Below are 24,874 nucleotides of genomic sequence, written 5' to 3'. Positions count from 1 at the left end.
CTGTATATCATCACTCCTTATAGTTAATTAAATCAGCACGAGTAAGTATACGACTGGCATCATTTTATTTACACTAAAATAATTAAAAGGCAAAGTTGCCCACAATGGGATTTGAACTCAGATCGTAAAGGCATGTACCACAAGCTATTTTCTTCCGGCTGCATCAATTCTATCATCTACTACCCTCATCACTAAATAACAACAAACTAAACCCGTCTCCATAACGTTTGTATAAGATGATTGTATCATTTTGTTCAGTCGTAGCTCAGTTCCCTTCAGACTCCTGTTCCAACTATAATTTTCCACTGGTTTTGTTCTTCTTCTCTCACCCCAGGCACCTTTTCTTTCTTTCTCGATGGCCATTTGGCTACTATTTCTAGCTGATTAAGCAATCGTGAAGAGGTTCCTTTGCTGGCACAGACAACTATTGGTGCTGACAACTGGAATCAAAGTATCCGATGTTTCAGAATCTTCAGAAATTGCACAAGAATCCGCTCACTGGTAAAATTCTTCAACTCCAAAACAAAATATTTCACTAAATAGTGATTATAGCTGATAGCACAGAATGTTGAAATTGTTAAAATATTTAATGTAAGAAGCAAAAGAACAATACCTTTAAATAATCATAGCTATAACGATGGGACAAAAAACAATTTTCGAGGAGAATCCTCCAAAAATTAAATTACTTGGAATCAATTAAAACAAATTCCCAAATATATAGAAAAGATACAAATTACCAAATTATATAGAAGACCACATCTCAACATAGAATTACCTCCCCTGGCCCAATCGGATTCTGGCTCCTTACGTTCATAATCCAGATGGTTTATTTGGCCTTCTTTCATCCTTTCAGGGTCGATAAATTAAGTACTAATTAAGCACTCGACCCGCTGCGATCAGCTAATCCTTCAACCTAAAATTGCTAACCTTCAGCCAAAATTATTATTATTATTATAAGTACCAGTTACGCACCGGGGTCGATATAATCGACTTAATCCCTTTGTTTGTCCTTGTTTGTCCCCTCTTTCTACTTGTGAAACACTGGGAACTTGAACCCAGAACGTAACGGCAGACGAAATACGGCTAAGCATTTCGCCCGTCGTGCTAACGATTCTGCCAGCTCGCCGCCTTATTAAAATATAAGTGTAAAAATGAGCTTCAGAACTGTTACAACTCCACAAATTATTAGGGATATATATATATATAACCCTTCGTGTATAAATGGTACCTTTTTATTATTAAGTCCCACCCAGAAGGACATAAAGCGAATCTGAGTTCAGAATGATTTGAACTCAGGACGTAAAAAACCGAAACAAATGCTGCAAGGTATTTTGGCAGGTACTCTAAATCTTAACGCAGGTGCAACACTATAAATTCGTGAAAGAGAATATAATTGAATACATCAAATCCTAGAAGGAGAATGGTGCTTTATTTCATCAACGTCCAGAAAGATCAGAAGCGAAGTTAAAAGAACCAAGGGAGGCTAACAACACTTATAGTTATCTCCCTTACCACAGAAACCTGCAGCTTCGCTTATTTTCTGGTTGTTGCTTAAACCGCATGCGCGATTTTGGTGATTCGAGTCATGATTAAGAGAGACGTAGTCGTGACCACCTACTGCTTCCACACACCCACCCTGACATTAATGCCTATATGCCTCTAATATTCAATGTGTCATTCCCGTCATTTGTTTTTATCGGTAGGATGTGATTTCAGGGAGTTTTCACTGTAAATTTTTAACAGTTCGAGAATTTACCGAAATCTTTAAAGCCACTGGATTACAACCGCCCCCCCCCCCGCTTTCTTCTTCTCTCTCTAAATATTCCGACTGCATATCATCAGCCAGTACAACTATCACATCGGACTTGGTAGAAGAGGATCTGCACAGCCCCTGGGGGCGCCTCTTTCGTTCCTTTGATAAACTTATTCTTTTACTTGTTTGGACAGGACCATGTTGGAGCATCGGTTTGAACGTTTTGGATACAAACGAACACTGTCAAATAGCGAGAGACAAATCCAAAGGCTCGCGGAAGCACATTTAAACACGTACATACTCACTTATCTCTCTATATATTATAAAGCTGAAGTTGTGTATGGCAGGTTTGGTAGCCTTCAACTAACACTATCTCCTCCGAGACCCTGCAGCACAAGTTGACCAAGTACTATGTTTATCAGGTTTTATGATATTTCCGTCTACTTATATAGACAAGGCCTGAAATTTTGATGGGAGGGGGCTAGTCGATTACACCAATCCCAGTGATTGCCAGGTGCTTAATTGATCACCTCCCACCCAAGGCAAATTGACCATGGCATGAAGGGATGTTAAACATCCACAGAAATAGTTTTGCCTGGCTTTCTTTTATTTATTATTTTTTCTACTTCAGTTGCCAGTATAAATATGGTACTGGATATCAAAATGTGAAAAGCATTGTTATTAAGTGGACCCCATCAGCTCTGATCCAGTAAACCTATGATCAAAAGGATTCCAGTTGTGAGGGTTTTTTTTTCTCTCTCCATGAACGGAGTATCTAGAAATACATTGGTGAATTTAATACACACGGAGGCAAAGAGGCCGAGTTCCTTTCGAGTGTTGGGCCTCACGGAGCCAATGACCAAGACCTTTGGCATTATGTTGTGCATGAGAAGAGGACCCATCAAGCCAAGTAAAATCAGTCACGGCAGATACCAGTGTCACGCAAGTGGCACCCATGACAGTGGCATGTAAAAGCAACCATTATACTCTCGGAGTGGTTGGCATCAGGAAGGGAATCCAGCCATAGAAAACCATGCCAAATCAGACTGGAGCCTGGTGCAGCCTTCCAGCTTACCATCCGTGATCAAACTGTCCAACCCATGCCAGCATGGACAACGGACATTAAATGATGGTATATATATAAAACGATGTGGTCTTGAGTTCAGTCCAACTGTGTCACACTTTGGAAAAAATGTCTTCAACAAAAGCCCCAGACCAACAAAAGCCTTGGGGATGGATTTAGTAGACAGAAACTAAAAGAAGCCTGTCATATGTATATATATGCAAGTGTATACGTGCATGAGTATCATCCGATGTGTATACTCTTGTGTATCATCAGATGGTTGTGAATGAACATGAAAGGTATGTCATACAGGCAAGGCTTTTCATTCCTGTGAAAACTTTTCTGGCCACAGAGAAATATTACTTTGTTTGGAAACAGGTGGAGCATCTGGTCACAGAAAATCTACCTCAATGAATTCTGGCTAACCCATACACACATGGAAACGAGGACATTTAAATAAAGAGGATGACCCAAGTTTATACAGAGAGTTCCTGAGTTTATAGGGCATTAAGTAGGTTATTGTGAGAGATCTAATTCCACCTGGATAGAAACAGGTAAATTAAACTTAGGACTAGTATAGTAACAGAAATGACATTACTACTTTCTTTTTTTATTTATACAGTTTGATCAAAGAGGGAAAAGCAGCACCCATGATGCCGAAACTGGCAGAAGGAAAGAAGCAAGATACCCTCAAGGACTTGCAATGGAGTGACACCTGCAACAGGTGTCTAAAGACCAGATCTCAAGATGCAAAGAGCTGGAACAGATGCTACAAGGAGTCTTGTCCAATGATTTTATCAGTCAACCAATTCACTGCCCTGAAGTGATATTTTATCAATACCAAATGATGAAAGGTAAAGCTCACCTTGGTAGGATTTGAACTCAGACTGCAAAGAAATCTGTACTAAGTTCTAACCACTCTAACAATTCCCATCAAAGAGTACCTATTTTATTTATAAAAACACAAGATCCAAGACGGAGACACCATTTAAAAATTCTAAAACATACAGACTTGGAAGAACAAATAGAGAAAAGGAAACAATTTAAAAGCCAGCTTGGTTTATCTTAAATCCTTCCAATCCCTGTAATCTCCAATTAGAGGAAGTAAAGAAAATGTGTGGGTCAACAGCATGACTGCTTCTCTCTTCTGTCATGAACTGGTACACCATACAACTGCATACCATTTGGGGATCAACCTCTACACAGATTATACGCACACATCCTGTTGTCAAATCTATGCTACCAGATGGTTTATATTAAAAAATACTGACATAAATTTATATAATCTGACGACAAATTCTGTGTAGACCAGACTGCGTTATTATATTTGTACAAGACCAAACTTAGCTGAAATAGGGATTCTCCAAGTCATCAGAACCTCATTTTTAACGAATTATTTGTCAATATTACATTATATAAAATTGATTTTGTTTGTATGTTTGTTTGTGAGTCTATTTATCTACTACAGCTGACCAATTATGCTCAAACTTAGTTCGTTAACTCAGGATTAGGATTCGCATAAACTTGTGTCCTGTCCATGGACCATGATGACAGTAGAGATGGGGAGGGGTGCAAGCATATTTTTGGCCCTGTGAATAAAATCGAAAAATTATGGAAAAAACCTGAATTCTTCCATAAGTTTAATGATTATGTGGGAAAGGAACTTGGGACCATGGGCTACATTTTTGGCCCCATGAATAAAATTGAAGAAAATTATGGAAAAACTTAAATTCCTCCATAAGTTTGATGATTATGTGAAAAAGGATTTATGGTCAAGTTCCTTTGACTTGGAGACTTGGCACAGATGTAGACCAATGATTTAAATTTTGGTAAAAACAAAAAATCTGGGCTTCCTCATTTACAGAGGTGGTGGGTGGAAAATGGGTGGAAAATGGGTGGAAAATAACACTGACATCTCATTTTAACCAAAATTACATAAAAATATCTTGAAATACTAAAGAGTAAATTTATTCAATAAAATCGCCATTGGCTTCAACCATGGCTTCCAGACAACTTCAGAATCTCCTGCAACTCTTCTGGATAGTCTCCTTGTTTAAGTTGGTGAATGCTGCTGTAATCCTTGCCTTCACTTCATCTTTGGTGTTACAAGGAGATTTGTTGGTCTCTCACTCAATTGCACCCCACACATAATAATCAAGGGGGTGGTAGTCTGGGGAGTTAGTTAGCCAGATGTTAGGGGTGATGTGGTCGCAAAAGTTGTTTGACAGCCATGACTGGGTTCTCCTGCTTGTGTGACATGGTGCAGAGTCCTGTTGTCAGGCATAGGATCTTCTAGCAGCCACCCTCTTTACCCAGGGTAACATTACCTCCTCCAGGCACTTGATGTAGGCCTCCAGGTTGAGTCTGAGGCCACGTGAGAAGATGACTACCATCACAAGTAGTTACTCCAAACACCATGATGTTGACTGGATGTTTGATTTTTATTACTCTCCGATTGCACTGCCTCAGATTGACACCCAAACACCCTGAAATGTTCATATTGGAGCTTCCAGCACAAATGCCAAGGAGTGCAGCATGTTGTTTCCAAATTTCAGGCAGTGAATTGCATCATAGTGCTGTTTTCTTCACAGACAGTGCCCAACTGACCCTACTATGCTATGTAGTCAACAAAATTAAAAACAAACAATGCACATATGTGAAGCTAAAAATATAAAATGGCGACAATTTACCCATTGCATCCTGTGTATGTATGTGTGTGTGCATGTTTGTGTGTGTGTGTGTGTCCGTGCGTGTGTATAAATGCCTATATTGATTTTTTAAATATATGTTTAGAAAATTTATGATCTGACATATACTGTTGCCATTTTGTTTAAAGATAATACTCAGAGATCGAAACACAAGTATATGAAACACAGCTTAAACAGAATTTCGACCAGGAGAGAGGGGAGTGGGGGGGAGGAGGTGTTTCAAGCCAAACATTTGTTTCCAGCTGAGTGAAAAACAAAAAGAGTTTTTTAAAAAATTAAAAAAAAAAAAAAAGATTGATTTATTTTAACAATATTTTCTTATAAGGAATAACGGCAGAAACCAAAAAAAAATATACATATCAATGTGGATATAAATAAAATAAAAAGACGTAAATCAAAATCTCCTAAATAAAGAAAAAAAAGAGAAGGGAAAAAAAAAGAGAAAACTTTGTTTTTGATGTTTGCAATAATGTTCAATTTGACAAATGAGATAATTAACGAATGTTTGAGGTTGAGTCCGAAAGCTAATCTGTAAGTAACTGCAGCTGCAACAGTCTGAGAAAGGATTTCCAGACAAAACAACCTGTCAAGGAATCGTGGCCTCAAACCGTTAAAACAGTGAACAGGAGAGGAAATTCCAAAATGCCAATATCCTGGGAAAGAAGCACAGGATTAATCCTTTTGTTAGCATATTTCTTTTGAAATACATTTCTTCTGTTAGAATTAATTTTGAAAATAATAAAGAATTTAATCAAATAACTTTCTCGTTATTAAGCTCGTGTTTAGAACATAGATTAACATGAAAGATTTTTAGATCACAGGGCCAAGAGTGGGTTAGTATGAGAAGCAATAGCAGAGATGAGTGAGAGCTACAGGATGGAACCAGCAAGCCACTAAAAGGGCATAGGCAAAAAGGGAGAAGGCCCAGCCTAGGGAACATCCAGAAAAGAAAATAGCATTTGAGTGTGTGAGACAAAACTGTCATACTGAGACCCTATTCCTACAGAGTGATGACCATGATTGTAGAAACATAATTGTCACAGCACATTCCCTACACAGCTACTTTTACCTTTTCTTTTGTTTGTTTCAGTCATTGGACTGCGGCCATGCTGGGGCACCACCTTGAAGGGTTAAGTCTTGTACTTATTAGTCTCTTTTGCCGAACTGCAAAGTTATGGGGACATAAACAAACCAACACCAGTTGTCAAGCAATCGTAAAAACAGACAGACATACATAAAGAACAATTTTCGGATTTGATCACCCAAAGCCACTCACAAGGCTGAGGTCAGTCTGAGGCTACAGTACAAGACAGTTGCCCCAAGGTGCTGCACGGTGGGGCTGAAACCAAAACCATGTGTTTACAAAGTGGCCTTCTTAACCCTACAGCAATGTCAAGTACCAACGACCAAATAATTTAACATATCTCACACAACCCACCAGTGTTTCCCAATCCCTTTTTACTTATGGACCCCTCTCTGACCCCTACTTTATTCTACTTGACCCCTATGGCCAGTTGACGTTTTAAAAAAATCCTATTGTATTTTTAATAGTTAAATATTATTAGGGACTGGATACAAAACTTGTTAAAACATTTTGTGCTTTCTAGAAGTAGAACTTAATTTATTGTACATAAATTTTAAGAGGCAAAATTCTTATAGGGACCCCAGTTGAGGACCACTGGTCAAGTCAATCATCACAGGATACCAAAACACACAATGCAACCCACCACAACCCACACATTAAACATAATTACTAATCAAACAAACACATTGAATATATTAATGCACTCAGCTATGAATAATTAATTCAAAATCAGAAAATGGACCTGATGGGGGGGGGGGGTAAAGAATAAAAGACTTGCTTTTTTTTCTTCCTTTTTGATATTTTCTGTCAGAATGGTCAAAGGTTCAAACTGAGGGGGGGGGGGGGTACTAAAGGAATAAGCGAATAACAAAACACTTCAAATTCTATGCAGTCATCCATGACACAAAGATTTTGGCTTTACTGACAGCAATTATGACTAATATCTTCTGTTGATTTACAATACAGCTTGATTTCATTGATGTGCGTATCACTTAGGTGTGTGTGTGTGTGGGTATTGGTAAAAAACTTGCTTCCCAACCATATGGTTCCGAGTTCAGTCCCACTGCATGGCACCTTAGGCAAGTGTCTTCTACTATGGCCTCGGGCCAACTAAAGCCTTTGAGATGATTCAGTAGACAGAAACTGAAAGAAGCCCGTCGTGTGTATATATATATATATATATATATATATATATATATATATATATAAGTGTGTGTCTCTTTGTGTCTGTTCGACCTCCACTACCACTTGACAACCGGTGTTGGTGCGTTTGCATCCCTGTAACTTAGCGGTTGGGCAAAAGAGACTGATAGAATAAGAGCTAGGCTTGCAAATGAGTCTTGGGTGTGATTTGCTCAGTTAAAACCTTACACTTTTCACTCTCCACCCATTTGCATAACTATTGATATACCTGTACACTCACCTACAAACCTAGCTACCTACCTACGTATCTATCTGACTGACTGTGTAAGTAACCATCATATCTACTTTCCCTTCTGGCAATGTGTGTGGAATGTGAACTCAGAATTTGGTGACAAACGAAATGCCACTCAGCATTTCATCAGGCACACTAACGATTCTGCTGGCTTGTTGCCTTAATAATAAGAATGGTTTCAAATTTTGCCAGAAGGGCAGCAGTTTTGGGGGAGGGGACAAGTCAATTTACATTGACCCCAGTGTTTCACTGGTACTTAATTTATTGGCCCCAAAAGGATGAAAGCCACACGAGGGGGCTTTCTTTAATCTTCCATCTACCAAATTTGCTCACATGGCTTTGTTCGTCGCCCCCCCCCCACCCCCGGCAAAGATGCCACGCAATGGGACTGAACCCAGAACCATGTGATTGTGAAGGAAGCTCCTTACCACACAGCCATGCCTACACCTATTGTTTAAGTAAATTTAATATTTGCTTAATATAGTTTGCGTTGATCAAGGTGACCACCTCTTGAGAAGAAAATCAGTAATTGATAGGCTTTGGAATCAAACGTTGTGGAAAATCAATGTTTTACCTGTAATTTAAAGACAAAACAGAAAAAAAGCACTTTACATCAGTGCTTTCTTTGCACACTGAGCTAATAAATAAACAGACCCCCTCAAGAGGTGCTATAATATTAAAAAGAAAAAATAATAATGAAATGGAATAAGAGCCAAACGTAAGAAGTGTGATGTGTATCTTTGTGATCCGCTCAGTGAACGTGAGAAGATTTGTAGCAGTTAGAGAGACGTAAGAGGTGTGTGTGTGTGTGTTAGCTGAATGTACAGTGTGTATGCGTGTGTAGGTAAGAGAAGTGTGTAATTTTGCATGGCAGAGCAGTGAATGTGAAATTGACAGAGCTTATAGAGAAATCAGAGGTGTTTGTGAGGCTGTAGGTGTGGAGAATATGTGTAAGAAGTGTGATTTTGCAGAAGAAGAAAACCACAAGGAGAGTGCAGAGGTAGACATAAGTTAGAAGGAAATTAGAGGAGTGTCTTAGCTGTAGGGAGTACAATTTAACTTGCTTTCATGGTTGAGTGTATGTGTGTGTGTGTATGCTGACACCTATCTATAAGTATTTAGTCTCACTGTGAAATCAGGATCACATACGTGTGAGATGAGAAAATGCCAAAATATTATAAGTGGAAAGCTGTGTGCATTGCAGATGAGGATGTGCTGGTGTAGACATGTATTGCTTTGTAGAAAGCAGCCATTTCTATGGAGTCACCCAACCTGAGCCAATGAGGAAGCTTTTGTGAGGTCGCTCAACCAGAGCCAATGTGGGAGATTCTACCCAGTTGTTAAACCTGCTAGAAATAGAACCAAATCTTCCTCAAATTACATCGTACTATCTTAGATAACGAAAGAACATATTGTATAATATAGTTCTGGGCACTCTGCTGCAAAATGAGACACTCCACATAGCTTGAATGGTGTTGCTTGATCAGAGTTGAGAAGGAGCAAAACAGCAATGGTTGATATGGTGCTTAGAGTTGCCTGCAGAAGGAACTACACATGGCAAATCAGGGATGATACAGGAAGCCGACGCAATGTCAGAATTAAGACCTTACAATTGATACCATACAGAATTACAATTTATTCTATTGCAAACCCATTCAGTACAGGCCAAAAAGAAACACAGTGATGATGGAGCTGGCGCTAGGGGTGGGGGAAGAAAAAAAAACTGGAGTGAGTAGCTGGCCCCATTATTATCATCATTTAATGTCCATTTGCTACACTGGCATAAGTTGGATGGTTTGAGAGGATCAGGCGACCCATGGGGCTGCAGTGTCAGCCATCACATTTTCTGCCCTTCCTAACTAATACCAACCACTGGTGCTTTATTCATGGCCCAATAGCACTAGTGGGGTCATGAAGTAAGCTGCAAGACAGGAAATGCCTCATATGTTTAGTATGTGCACATAAGCACATTTATGTGAATACATATGCACAAATGCATATTTATGTGCAAGCATATGCATACAGATGCACATATTTACATGCACAAATAAACAGAATCTTGCTTCTGTTTAGCTTAATATCAATTTTCACGTGAGGGGTAGAAATGAAGAGATATGAGCACACGTTAACAAGCAGAAACACACACACACACTTAACAGATTAATTATACATTTTTTAACGAGCAACTGGGCAAAATAGGAGACGAGAACTATCAACAGATTACATAATAGAAATGACTAATCTAGTTTCACTGAGTTTGTTACGTAAACAGAGGATGCCACATTGATAAGAGAGTGACTGGGAGTTTGTTTCTGCTCAGAGCAAAAGTCAGATTAAGGAAATTCTTGAGAAACGAAAACCTAACAAAACATGAGGTCTCATCCAAGAGATGCCACGAAATAGAAATGTGCGAGAGCAAGGATGAGGGCTGGTAAACATATCCTACCCACACTAATCTTTTATCTTTTACTTGTTTCAATTTTAGACTGTGGCCATGCTGGGGCACCACCTTAAAGAAGTCTAGTTGAATGATTCAACTCCAGCACTTATTTTTTTCCCTCTTAAAGTCTGGTACTTATTCTATTGATCTCTTTTGCCAAACTGCAAAGTTACAGGCACATAAATATACAACACTGATTGTCAAGCAGTGGTAAGGAACAAACACACACACACACACACATGATGGGCTTCTTTTAGTTTCCATCCATCAGATCAACTCACAAAGCTTTGTTAGGCCTGAGGCTATAGTAGATGACACCTGCCCAAGATGCCATGCAGTGGGACTGAACCCAGAACTGTATGGTTGGAAAGCAAACTTCTTACCACACAGCCACACCTACACTTAGTATGGAAAAACAGATCAACACTGATTATTTGCGCATTGGCTCAATGACAATGAAGGGGTGGTGGGGGTGGTAGTATCAGTAAAGGTGGCGAGCTGGCAGAATCGTTAGCACGCTGGGCAAAATGCTTAGCGATATTTTGTCTGCCGTTATGCTCTGAGTTCAAATCCTACCGAGGTTGACTTTGCCTTTCATCCTCTCAGGGTCGATAAATTAAGTACCAGTTACACACTGGGGTCGATGTAATCGATTTAATACCTATGTCTGTCCATGTTTGTCCCCTCTATGTTTAGCCCCTTGTGGGTAATAAAGAAATAGGTATTTTGTCTGCCGTTACGTTGAGTTCAAATTCCACCGAGGTTGACTTTGCCTTTCATCCTGTCGGGGTCGATAAATTAAGTACCAGTTACACACTGGGGTCGATGTAATCGACTTAATCCCCTTGTCTGTCCTTGTTTGTCCCCTCTATGTTTAGCCCCTTGTGGGCAATAAAGAAATAAGTATCAATGGGGGAGGGGGTCACACAGACACACATATTCATGTATGTTTACACACTTTATTTGTTGATTGTGTGCAATGTCAGTGTGCATGTGTGATAGAGGCATCAGATATTGTGTGCAAGAGGAGAGACTATGCGGGTATGGTCATGCGATGGGTATGGATGAGGAGAGCTACATTAAGAAGTCCCAATGTCTAATTGTGAAGGGAACCTGTAGAAGAGGTAGACCCAGGAGGGCATGGGATGAGGTGGTGAAATATGATCACCATTTATTTAGTCTCATGGAGGTGATGACAAGTAACCGAAACTTTTGGCAATTTGCTGTGCTTGAGAAGACACATCAAGCTAAGTGAAATTATGGTCATTGCCAGAGCTGGAGACAAATAAAAGGCACCTGTGCCAGTGACATGTTAAAAGCACCCAGTCCTCTGTAAAGTATTGGACATTTAGAAGAACATCCAGCTGTACAAACCAAGCCAAAACAGTCAACTGGAGCCTGGTGCAGCCATCTAACCAGTCAAGCCATCTAACCCATGCCGACATAGAAAATGGATGTTAAATGACAATGATGGTGATAAACAACAAACTCAATTTATTGGATAGAGAAAGAAAAAAAGCTGGTCCCACTAATCCAAGTCCTCTGTCTTCATCATGTAGAAAATGCAAGTCCAAGTAAAATACATATGTAGAAGTGAAGGATGAAATTGGGAGCAAGGAACAAAATGTAAGAGACATGTGGTGGGAGAAAGACGAAGCATGACAATGTTATCATCATCATCATCATCGTTTAACGTCCATTTTCCATGCTAGCAGGGGTTGGATGGTTCGACAGGGGTCCTCTGGAAGCCAGGAGGCTGCACCAGGCTCCAGTCTGATCTGGCAGAGTTTCTACAGCTGGATGCCCTTCCTAACGCCAACCACTCCATCAGTGTAGTGGGTGCTTTCTACGTGCCACTGGCACAGGTGCCAGGGAATGCTGGCATCAGCCACGATCGGCTGGTGCTTTTTACGTGCCACCGGCACAGGTATCACAACTACTATTTCCATTTGATATTTATTTTGATGTTGATGTACTTGACTCAATAGGTCTCCTCAAGCACAGCAGGTCACTCTACGTATGATGGGAAAAAGATGAAGTGTGATACACATCATGGGAGGGAGATAACATGTAAACACACATGAAGGATGAAGAGCCATACACATGTTATGTTCTTGTACATAATTATTCCTCAATAGATCTGACAAGTTTTAGGAAACTGGAGCATGCATAGCATGGTCTTTCATAAGTTGTTTGTTGTATGTGAGAAAGACAAGTTTTTTGCTTTATATATGTGTGTAAGTGTGTGTGTGTGTGTGTGTGTGTGTGTATGTGTACGTGCAGGCATGGTTGTCTGGTAAGAAGATGGCTTCCTAACGACATGGGTCCAAGTTCAGTTCCACTATGTAGTACCTTGGGCAAGTGTCTTCTACTATAGCCTCAGGCTGACCAAAACCTTAAGTGGATTTGGTAGACAGAAACTGCAAGAAGCCTGTTGTATAAATATGTATACATCTATGAGTATGTGTCTTTGTGCCAGTGTGGGTTTGTTTACAACCTGTAATTTGGTGATTCAACAAAAAAACGACTCATAGAATAAATACCAGGCTTAAAAACAAGCATTGGGTTCGGTTCATTTGAGTAAAAGATCTTCAAGGTGGTGCCCCAGCATGGGCTGCAGTTTAATGAATGAAACACAAAAGAAAAGAAAAATACTCACACACACACACACACTAGCATATACATATAAATATATGCATACATACATGCAAACACACACACATGTATATACACATGTACACCTAAGATATCCCAGAGGTAAGACACTCTTGACAATATATTCATGTTTAAATGCTTGCTTATTTATGGAATACTTGAATACAAATGCATATTTCTACCCCCTACACATTTAAATACAAACATATACAAGTATGCATGCATGCACACATACACATACTCGTTTATATACAGCTGACATTGCACACCAACAAGTTGCAGAAATATCTTGTGATTTTCTTTAATTCCACAGAATTGTTTTGTGTATGTTTTTGCAAGTGTCAAACATTGCATTCCTGATTCCTCATTTGTTGCTTGCTAAAGAATAATTGGTACAGGATGTGATGCCATTTATCAGAGAACTTATAAAGAAAATATAACCATACTTACAGTACCATTTTTCAGTGATGTAAAAAAGACCCTCCTCACTTAGATCATATTTTATTTTAAAATATGGTAAAATAATATTTCACTCACCTGGAAAAAAAGAAAAAACAACATAATAATAATAATAATAATAATAATAATAATAATAACAATAATCATTTCTACTAAAGGCACAAGGCCTAACATTTTGGGAAAGGGGACTAGTTGATTACATCGACCCCAGTGTTTCACTGGTACTTAATTTATCAACCCAAAAAGGATGAAGAAATAATAATAATAATAATAATAATAATAATAATATAATAATAATAATAATGGCTTCAAATTTTGGCATGAGGCCAAAAATTTTGGAGAAGGGGTTAACTTAATGGCACTGAACCTCAGTGCTTAACTGGTACTTATTTTATTGACCCTGAAAGGATGAAAGGCAAAGTGAGCCTTGGCAGAATTTGAACTCAGAATGTCAAAAACAGATGAAAAGCTACTCTTAATAATTCTGGCAATGGTAAGGACAGCAAGTTGGCAGAACCATTACCGTGCTGGGAAAATTGCTTGGCAGCATTTCTTCTGACTTTATTTTCTGAGTTCAAATGCTACTGGAGTTGACTTTGCCTTTCATCCTCCTGGGGTTGATAAAATAAGTACCAGTTGAGCATTGGTCTTGATGTAATCAACTTGTACCCTCCCCCCACAATTGCCAGTCTTTGGCCAAAATCTGAAATCAATAATTATAACAATGGCTGCAAGAATTTTAAAAAGAAAAAAACATTTGGGAGAATACGAAGAACAATGGAAAATTAAACAATAACAATTAACAACAAAATTGATGTCAAAAGTCACCAACAAAGTGGAAGAGTATCACCTAAGGGAAACCAAGGAACCCCAATGATCCTGGATCATCCTGACTGCCAAGGGCACCTCAGGAAGGTACCTCTCTCCCGCCTACAGGAACAAGCTCATAACTGCATAACCCCAGTGCAGAACTGGTACTTATTTAATCGACCCTGAAAGGATGAAAGGCAAAGCCGACCTCAGCGGAATTTGAACCCAGAATGTAGAGGCAGAAGAAATGCTGCTAAGCATTTCACCTGGTGTGCTAATGATTCTGCCAGCTGATGGGTTACTCTGTACTTTTGCAGAGTACAGACTTATTTCTTATGTAAGAAATAATGTTGGAAGTGATTTTGAAGTTTTGAGCAACTCAGCCATTGTCAGACAATGTATGTGTGTCTGTTGTTGCTGTCATTTAACATCTGTTTTCCCTGCTGTGTGTGGGGGCGCACGCATACATGCACGTGTGTGTGTGTGTGTGTACGGAAAATCAGAGAGAGAGAGAGGGAGAGAGAGGAAGATAGAGAATAGCAAAATCTACAGCGAAGAAAAAAACAAAACATAAAATTATGTTTGGTAACAATTTGAATAATCATTTTTTTTTTTTGAAAGATTTTGAACCAATTGCCAAATAAGGAGAATAATTAAACTAGTTTTCAAAAGGAATAATAATAGAAATTTATTTAAACCAAAGGAAACAGGATCAGAGCTAAAATTAAACTGGTGATTGAAATAGCAAGAATGTGGAACATGGAGGCAGGAATAGTTACAATGGTAGGAAGACTAAGAGATGTGAATTGGGGTGGAGAGAGAAAAGAAATAAAATACAAGAATGATACAGGAAACGTGCGTGTGTGTGTGTGTGTGTGTGTGTGTGTGTGTGTGTGTGTGTGTGTGTGTGTGTGTGTTATATATATGAATAGAGTCAAAATAAATCATATTCTAGTATATTTCTAATTCTTATTTCACCAACTGAGTATCTCCTGCTGCTGGAATGGTTGGAAAATGGTAAAGCCAGAGGCTAGGAAAGATTTGAAATTAGAATAGTAAGACTTTGAAGCAGGACAAAAGAGAAGAAAAAAAATGTTTGGTGCCATTCACTCAAAGAGAATTTATAGAAAGAAGGAATATCATAATCTTGTTCAAGACAGAAATAAAATGGTAAGTGTGAATGACAGCAAATATCACATGTGGAAACTAGTGGTGGTGGTGTGTGTGTGTACACGTACACACACACACACATACACTATTATGCAAAACAAGATAACCGAAAATAAGTGTGGTAGGGGGTATGATATGACATAAGGTTAGGAAGAATATTTTTTGAAAACTGTGCAAAGTTATTTATAGAGATCATTATTATCATCATCCACATCAGTTTTTTTTTCCATCTGCTTTTTCCACATAGCCCTGAGTTGGACAATTTTCATTTCAGCTGTATATTAGAAATGGATGTTCTTTGTCGTTTGAAGAGGGTTTTTTTTTTTTGTTCTGGTAATCTACCATTTCCCCTAAGAAAGTTGTCACAGAAGAATTTCAGCCACCAGCTCCTCCCTGTTACATAAGTAGTGACCAATAAATCTCAGCTTGTACTTTCATATTGTCATTTTGGTATATGAAATGTTTTGGTGTATACCTACATATGATTTATAAAAAAAAAACATGAGGATTAAATAGGGGCTATTTTAAGTTTCATGTTTGGATCATAGAAAAGTTGGATGAGCTGCTATAGTATACTGTGTACTCATAAACCAAGCTTGTTCCATTATTGTATGATCCAAGGAGGAAACTTGTAATAGTTTACATTTAAATTGTATTTTTGAAATAATATTTATCTCTTACGAGATGGATTTTTTTTTGTTCACTCTACAAATAACAGAACAGTCCACAATAAATATATATTTCTAATTATAAAGATAGACATAGTGTGGAAAGTGGTGTAGAGTGATGACAAGGTGAGGAAGAGAGAGAGAAGAGTGACAGGCAGCAAAAGGTCACCAGTGTGTGTGAATGAGAGAGAGGGGGGGATAACAACAACAAAACAAAAAAAAACAGCAAGAAAAAGCAGGTACTTGAGTGAATTGAAGCAAGAACAGCTTGCATGGTTGATTGGGCAAGATTGAAAGGATTCCATTACAACAGCAAACACTCAAGAGAGATGAAGCTGGAAGAATATCATAATAGACAGTTGGCCATTGTGGTTTCACAGAGAGAGAGAGAAAGAGAGAAGGAAAGAGTAGAGAGAGAGAGAAGAGATGAGAAAAAGAGGAGAGAGAGAGAGCGAGATAAAGACAGAGAAAGGGTTGGAGAGCAAGAGAGAATAGAGATGAGATTTTCCAGAGCAGGGGAGAGAGAGAGACAAAGACAGAGAAAGGGTTGGAGAGCGAGAGAAAATAGAGACGAGAGAGAGAGAGAGAGAGAGAGAGTAGAGAAGAGATGAGAAAAAGAGGAGAGAAAGAGAGTGAGACAAAGACAGAGAAAGGGTTGGAGAGCAAGAGAGGATAGAGACGAGAGATTTTCCAGAGCAGGGGAGAGAGAGAGAGAGAGCAGGGGAGAGAGAGAGAGAAAAGAGATGATTATTTTATGAGAAAAGCAGGTGGCTTTGGTCAGGAGGCAAGTTTCAGCCATGTTGGTAACATGTGGTAATAATGGTTTATGGATTTTATGTTTGTTTGGATGCTCTTGTCGGTAACTGTTATTGGTTTCTGTAGCCCTGGGTCATAGGTCATATCTAATGGAGCAGACCAAACCAAATAAATGGTAACTATTGCTGGTGTTGTAGTTATTCATTCTCCACCCCATCCACCCCAAGCCAGCCCTGATCCAATACCTGGGAGTGTGGTTATCTCTATAAACCACTCGTGTAGTCATTTATTGCATTATGTATTATTGCTAATGTGTGCGTATGTTAGAGAGTCTCATACATTACCAGATGTTACTAAGATGTCACTATTTGCTAATGTTGTTGTCATTGGTGGTGGTAATGCTAGTATGGTAGTTTAGCCCCAGGCAAACCATGACTGAACAAACCTATGATCAAAAAAGCAGTCCTGCTAAGACCACCTCACAACATTAAGCATGCTATGCTAACACTAGCTTAACTCTTGTCTCTCAGATAGACAGCAACTCTAAATAACCCAGCACGAGATTACCCAATGAGTTCTTCCTTGTTTAACCCTTTTGATACCAACCCGGCCGAAACCGCCTCTGGCTCTGTAGTACAAATGTTTTATTTTCTTAAGTTTTGAATTAAAATCTTCCACCAAACCTTAGTCACAATTTATGTTACTGACACTAGCTGAATGATAACTAAGTTATTTTACTAAATTCTTTGTCATATTTAAAATAATTGAAAAAAACACAGCATCTCAAAATAAATACAGTAATGAAAGGGTTAATGTGTTGGCAATTTTGATACGGGAAGATTCAGCTGCTATTTCTAGCAGACTGAGTAATCATGCAGAAGCTACCTCATTATCTCAATTTACTATTGTATTAATCGTTATCATTGTTTTTACATCCAGTTTTTCCAGCTACAGGACATTGTTTATGCAGGACATGAACAAAAGTCACGGCTACCCCAGAAAAGACAAGTGGAGATACAAGTGTGTGCACACATACAAACACACATGCACATTGTGTGTGTGTCTGTGTGTGTGGAATCATCATCTTGGTTGCCATTTTGCATCTATTTTCCTTGCTAATGATGATAATGTTTCATCAGTCATTGTCATCAATAACCAAAGATATCAGATGGGAGAAGAAGAAGGTGGCTCATAGTGCATCTGGTTGTGGCTGATCAGGCTGATGCATGCTCTGAAGGGGTTCTGCTGCAGGTCAAGCACTGGTGGTCTGCTGGGAATCAAGGCAAGGACTTGGCTCTGGACTTGCACAGTTCACGTTTTCTTTGTGCTCCTACGATCCTATTCTGTTAGTAGGAGGTGGCACCTCTGTTGGTGCAGCTATGCCAGGCAGGGTGTTCCTGTGCCTGCATTTCCCAGATACCAGGGTTGATCTGAAAACACTTCAGTGAGGCTCTGGGTGTATCTTTGAAGCACATTTTCTGCTCACCTTGCCATCTGCCACTGGTTTGAAATGGTCATTGCTGCTCTCCCAGATGGGTCAGAGATCACATATTCCTCAAAAGACTGACTTTTGGTTTGTTTTCTATGACTGGATGCCTTTCCTGGTGCCAACCATTTCATAGAATGTGCTACATTTTACTGCTGCACCTAAACTAAAAGATGATGAGTTTCCTCAATTATATCTCTTAAGATGGTGAGAGAGCTTGGGTGATAAAGATAAGAGTGAGAAGGGAAGAATGTTGGGAAGCGGGGCTAGGTAGATCCCATGGAAACAATGTACAGTGGATCAAAGAGATCCTTAATTACATCAACAGCATAATACAGTAAGTGTGAAAAGAGCAGACAGTGGTCAAGGGATGAGTAATTAAGGTAAAGGAAAAAGAGAGATGGGTGACAATAGCATGGCTGATTGACAGGTGAGTGTTAAGAGGGACAAGAGAGGTGAGTGATAGGTGTTTTAGAGGGATGAGATAAGATAAAGGAAGCCAAAAATGTAGCCTTGACAGTATGTATAAACACATACCTACACACATATACACATACTCATGTGTGTATGTGTGTGCATACATGTTCATACAGACATATACCTCAAGGTATATGCCTATGAATAAACATATACACACACATATATATAAAGACACACACATACAAATATAGACTTCCATATAGTTTATGTGTATCAAGTTTCACCTAGAAGGCATTGAGATTGAAATCAAGAGGCTAAAGGAGAAAACACTTTCTCAAGATGCCACAGAATGGGATCAAACCCAAAACCACCGGGATGCGAAGCAGATTTCTTCACCTCACAGCAATATCTGCAACCGTATTTTATGTGTAATGCAGTTGTTATATAAAATGTGCATACACCATATTTGTAACTGGGGAAACAAAACAAAAAAAAAGAATCTTGTAAATATAACAGCAACAATAACAACAATAACAATTAATTGTTCCCAATGTAATCTGTGTTTCAGTTAAAAGCAATACAATGCTGCTGCTGCTACTGCTACTACAAACCATAATTTATCATGTGGCCATGAGATTCACCAATGTACATGTTGACTGATGAATGTGGTTTGTTGAGAAGAAAGGAAGAGAAACCCTTTGATGTCGGCAGAAACAATAACAGCCCAACAAATTCCTTTGACCTCATCCCTTTGAGTCCTGTTCATTAATTATGGTTTCATTATCTCCATCTAGTTATATCACCTAGGTAACAGAACCTATTTTCTACAACCAATGGAACAGTCCATGGTTTTCTTCAGTTTATTCATTTGTTTTTATTATACTGTATTTTGTGAAGAACAGCATCGCTGGTTATATTACTTCCAAGGGGCCACTCACTTGTGCACTGTATTTATGATGCTAAGATTGATAAATGAGCTTTTGTGTAACATAGTCAGAATTAATATAAAACTGGGTATGTTAATTCGAAAACACTAGTTTATTGTGAAAAAATGACAATGTATTTACATATTTCATAATATATACTAATGATACATATTAAAGAAAGATATACATATATCATTAATCAGAAAGATATACATATATTATTAATCAGACAAGATTTTATAGTTTCAAATTTCAGCTGATATAGGAACGGAAAACAGCCAAAAGAAATGTTTGTATTTGATTGTTGAATGTTGAAAATCATTTTCCCAAATGCAAAATCTATGCAACAAGGGTCTTCCTATCTCTCCTGTTCCACACAAAGAATGCTACAAATACCTAGGCAAGGATGAAAACATACACCATATGAAGGTACTGTGAATAAAGTGATGTGGACTCATGACTGCTACATCACATCAGTTTGTGTTGGTGACAGCAGAACTCTTGAAATCTTTTTAGCATTGAACTGCATGTTGTTTTCTTCAACCCACTTATAAACTGCATTTAGATCTTTCTGTAGTCTTCTTGTGTTCTCATGAAGCTTCTTCACTGCCAGTGATACTTTTGTATGTATCATCAGCATAGCTCACATGAGTAGCTGACTGTTTATGTTGAGAGCGTGTCTAAGAGATCCACCACAGACAAGAACTTAGAAACGATGTTTCCTCTAAAAGAGCATTGTTGGCTGCAACTGCCTGACTCCTTTGAAAAAGTCATGCAATCACCATTACTTTTCTAAATATCCAAGTCACATGGTGTGTGACATCATTCCATGCTAGACTTTATCAAAGGCCTTCACCATGTCAAGCTATAGCACATCCACATTTACATGATCAAACTATTATTTCAGTACCCAGTTGCGATGCTGTAGTAGCTGTGCGAGGATGGAAGCCATGCTACATGTCAGAGACCAGGCCGTTTATAGCCAGGAATATGATCAGCTTCCTTCTGACAATGCATTCCATGATTTTTCTGACGTGTGAAAGTCAGAGAAATAGGCTGTAATTATTGGCATCTGCTCTACCGCTTCTACGGATAGGTCAAATTTTGCCTTCTTTTAACATTTTGGGAAGTTTACCACATGCAAGAAAACTTTGAAAAAGTATCTTCAGTGGTTTTGTCAAAGTTTTCTCGCCTGTCTTAAGAAGAATCATTCAATAATCTTCTGCTACATATGTGAGAAGCAAAGGCAAGGTGACCAGAAACTATTTCAAATACAGGTTTTATATCAGAGGGCTTCTTCCTAAATGGTTCCAATAAATAAATATCAACAATCAATAGGGGGTTTGTTCTTGGAGTTTCTTTCCAAATGGTTTTCCTGGGTACCCATGGAATGACTAATCCCTCACCACACACTAAACTAATATTTATCTCCAACATAAACAACAAACATGCATATATATATATATATATATACACATTGCTTAAGTTAACCCTTTAGCATTCATATTACTCTGTCAAATGTAATGTGTATTTATTAACATTGTTTTAAATTAATCATGCATTATCTCACAACCTTGAAATATCAATGATGTGATTGTTTAAGTTATAGAATGGCATTGTAGGATAGGTGTGAAAGGCCAGATCTGGTTGGTTTGAACATAAAACAGACAGAATATTTTGACCAGGTAAGGCTAGTTTGAATGCTGCAAGGTTAGTGGACATTTCCTTCATCAGCTTCTCAACTAATGAAGGTACCACCCAAATATATTGCCCTGATTCCCACAATTACTCCCTACCTCCAGTAGTACTAAGTATTATTAAATGAAACTGCCAGAGAATGTTTTCTGGAAGGTAGAAGAAGCCAAATTTTTAAATCGACTCCCACCATCTGCCTGTTACTTCTACACTTCCTTAACATCCAGGAATCTTTAGAAGAAATATCTCTACCAACACCACCACAAAATACTCATGCACAAAAAAAGGTTGGAAAGAAAAGAAAGCCCCAAGAAAGCTTGCTATTCTAATTACCAATCTTTCTTTTACAAATAAATTCATCTTACATCCATCTGTCGCCTACGATTAGGAAATTTAATTTTTACAAAAAGAAGAAAAAAGACATGAAAAATTTTGAAGAAATGAAAATCTCTACAAATGGATTTAAAAATATAAAATGTTAAATAGGAAATGTTTTATTTAAGAATTTTACATTTGATGTTGATCAGTTAAGAATATATAGTGGTGGTGGTGGTGATGGGTGGGTGCATGTCAGTATATACCTGTGTGGGGTGGGTGTGTGGGTGTGGGTGGGTGCATGTCAGTATATACCTGTGTGGGGTGGGTGTGTGGGTGTGGGTGGGTGCATGTCAGTATATACCTGTGTGGGGTGGGTGTGTGGGTGTGGGTGGGTGCATGTCAGTATATACCTGTGTGGGGTGGGTGTGTGGGTGTGGGTGGGTGCATGCAGTATATACCTGTGTGGGGTGGGGGTGTGGGTGTGGTGGGTGGGTGCATGTCAGTATATACTGTGTGGGGTGGGTGTGGTGGGTGCATGTCAGTATATACCTGTGTGGGGTGGGGGTGTGGGTGTGTGCATGTCAGTATATACCTGTGTGGGGTGGGTGTGGGTGGGTGCATGTCAGTATATACCTGTGTGGGGTGGGGGTGTGGGTGGGTGGGTGCATGTAAATATCCAGAGCGAAGAATGAGTCAATGACTGTTAATATGTTATGTTTGTGTGTTTTTTTAGAGTGTTCATGTGTGTGTGTGTGTAAGAGAATGTAACTGGGCAGGATTATCTGTGCTTGTGATCATGTGAATATCTTTGAGAGAGAGAGAGAGAAAAAGAGAGATCAGAGGAGAAATAAATAGAGAAAAGAAAAACAAAAATTAAAGATGAGGAAAAAAAATGTTAAAAAAACATCTATAAAGAATCTATGAAAAGAATTCAATGGATGTTGAAAGTTGAAACATGTATTAAAATAGAATGGAGATATCTCCCTGTCTTACTCCTCCCATACACAAAAAGCAAAAACTAACAAAAACACAGATTAAATCAAATGGACAAATAATGGACCCTAAAAGTAAAAAGAAAAACAATCATTGCTTCAACTGGAATTTTTATATGAAATTATTGATTATTATGTTAAAATGTTGTCAAAGTACTCTGTGAAGTACTGGGTACAATATGATTTTATACAACAATTTTTATCCCTTACTTTAAGGAGGAAAGGCTGCATTCAGAGACCTTTTCAGAGATCCTGAGAGTGAGAGAGGGAAGAAAGTTATCATCCTCAGTATGGAGTTATGGCCTAAACGTTTGCGAAGGGTACATAATGGCCAGGTGCTGGTGTTAAACCAAGCAATGAAACAAAAAGATTTGGAGGAGTTTAGTAAAATAATTTTCCATTATCAAACTGGAGTTTGGAATATAATTTGACAAAAAGTGGCTTAAACTTAACAATAAGCATTAAAATAGACAGTGAGAAGGCTGTTTGGCCTCAATAAATCTTCTCCCATTCATGTTACCACAAAAAGAAACATAAAATCTTTATCAATGAGGATCAATAACTTCAGATATTTTTCTCTTTCCTCCATTTTTGCTTGTTTACTCAGCTTAGTTAGACTTCTCCAACTTCCACTTAAAATCTAGATTAAAACTTAAGACTGCACCAACACTAATCAGCAACGTATCTAAATGCCTCATTTGGTGAAAATGTTTAACGAATGCCAAATGAGTAAATGAACCCCACCCTAAAAAAAAAAGTATTTGAGAAAAGAAAAAAAGAAAAGCAGCTATAAACCCAAAAAAAAAAAATTTGTAAAGACAGAAGGAAAGAAATGTCACTAAAACTTCTGAACTGCCATTCCCTCTAAGAAAATTCCAAACATTACTGGTTTCAAGAATTCCTATTTTGCTCCTTCTACATACATGAAAACAAAACAACTAATAATAATAATAATTGTTTCTTTATTGGCCACAAGGGCCGAACACAAAACAAATAGGGACAATACAAAACTGGGGACACAAGGGGTTTAACACAAAAATCAAGTAAATAATAAAATAAAAATTACAATTAAATGATAATAATGTTCATCCTTCGGGTTCGAAGATGACCACTGACATCATCTGGTGGAACTGCCGCTATGAGACCGGAGGTGGCTGGTGAGGCCAATCGGGCAAGGAAGCCCCTCCCACAGGTGGGGCAGAAGTGGTTAGGGGCCATGCTACTGGTGCAGGCGGCTTTGGCTTTCTGCATCTGGCGTTTCTGCTCTGCTGACCGAATCCGTCCCTCCTCGGCTGTCCCTGCTCCTGTGGTGATTGTGCTGCGCCAGGATGAGCGGTCGGCAATTAAATGATAGAATTACGTTGATTACATCAACCCCAGTGCGTAACTGGTACTTATTTAATCGATTCCGAAAGGATGAAAGGCAAAGTCGACCTCAGCAGAATTTGAACTCAGAATATAAAAACAGACAAAAGGCCACTAACCATTTTGTCTGGTTAGTGCCAACTTAGCTTGCTATCTAATGATTCTTTCTACTACAGACACAAGGTGTGAAAATCTCTTTTTTATTTGATGGGGGAGGAGAGGGTGCTAATTGATGTCATCAACCCCACTGTTCAACGGGTACTTATTTTAACTTCTAAAGGATGAAAGACAAAACCAACCTCAACAGGATTTGAACTAAGAACGTAATGAGTCAGAAGAAATACCACTAAGCGTTTTCTTTGGTGTGCTATTGATTCTACTAGTTGGCCACCAACAATGGATGAAGATTCCAAATTTTGACACAAGGTCAGCAATTTTGGCACAAGGAGGTAAGTTGATAACATCAAACCTAGTGCATGACTGGTACTTATTTTATCAACCCAGAAAAGATGAAAGGCAAAGTTGACCTTGGTGGTGGACTTTGGATTCAGAATGTAATGTTGGAAGAGATGCTGCAAAGCATTTCATCCAACAGACCACATTTAATAATAATGATGATGATGATGTTGATTTTAAATTTAGGCATAAGGCCAGCAGTTCCAGCAGAGGGG

At 38.6% G+C, this 24,874-nt stretch overlaps 1 protein-coding gene across 4 annotated transcripts in view; it reads right to left on the bottom strand.

Annotated features, from left to right (window-relative positions):
• The window catches only part of LOC115223776 (ELKS/Rab6-interacting/CAST family member 1), a 205,753-nt gene that overhangs the window by 120,001 nt on the left and 60,878 nt on the right, over window positions 1-24,874 (bottom strand). The gene's annotated exons all lie outside the window — the stretch shown is intronic.

The sequence above is a fragment of the Octopus sinensis genome, linkage group LG24, assembly GCF_006345805.1.
Source record: "Octopus sinensis linkage group LG24, ASM634580v1, whole genome shotgun sequence".
In the NCBI taxonomy this organism is placed as follows: Eukaryota; Metazoa; Mollusca; class Cephalopoda; order Octopoda; family Octopodidae; genus Octopus; species Octopus sinensis.
This window is presented reverse-complemented; position numbering and strand designations above follow the sequence as displayed.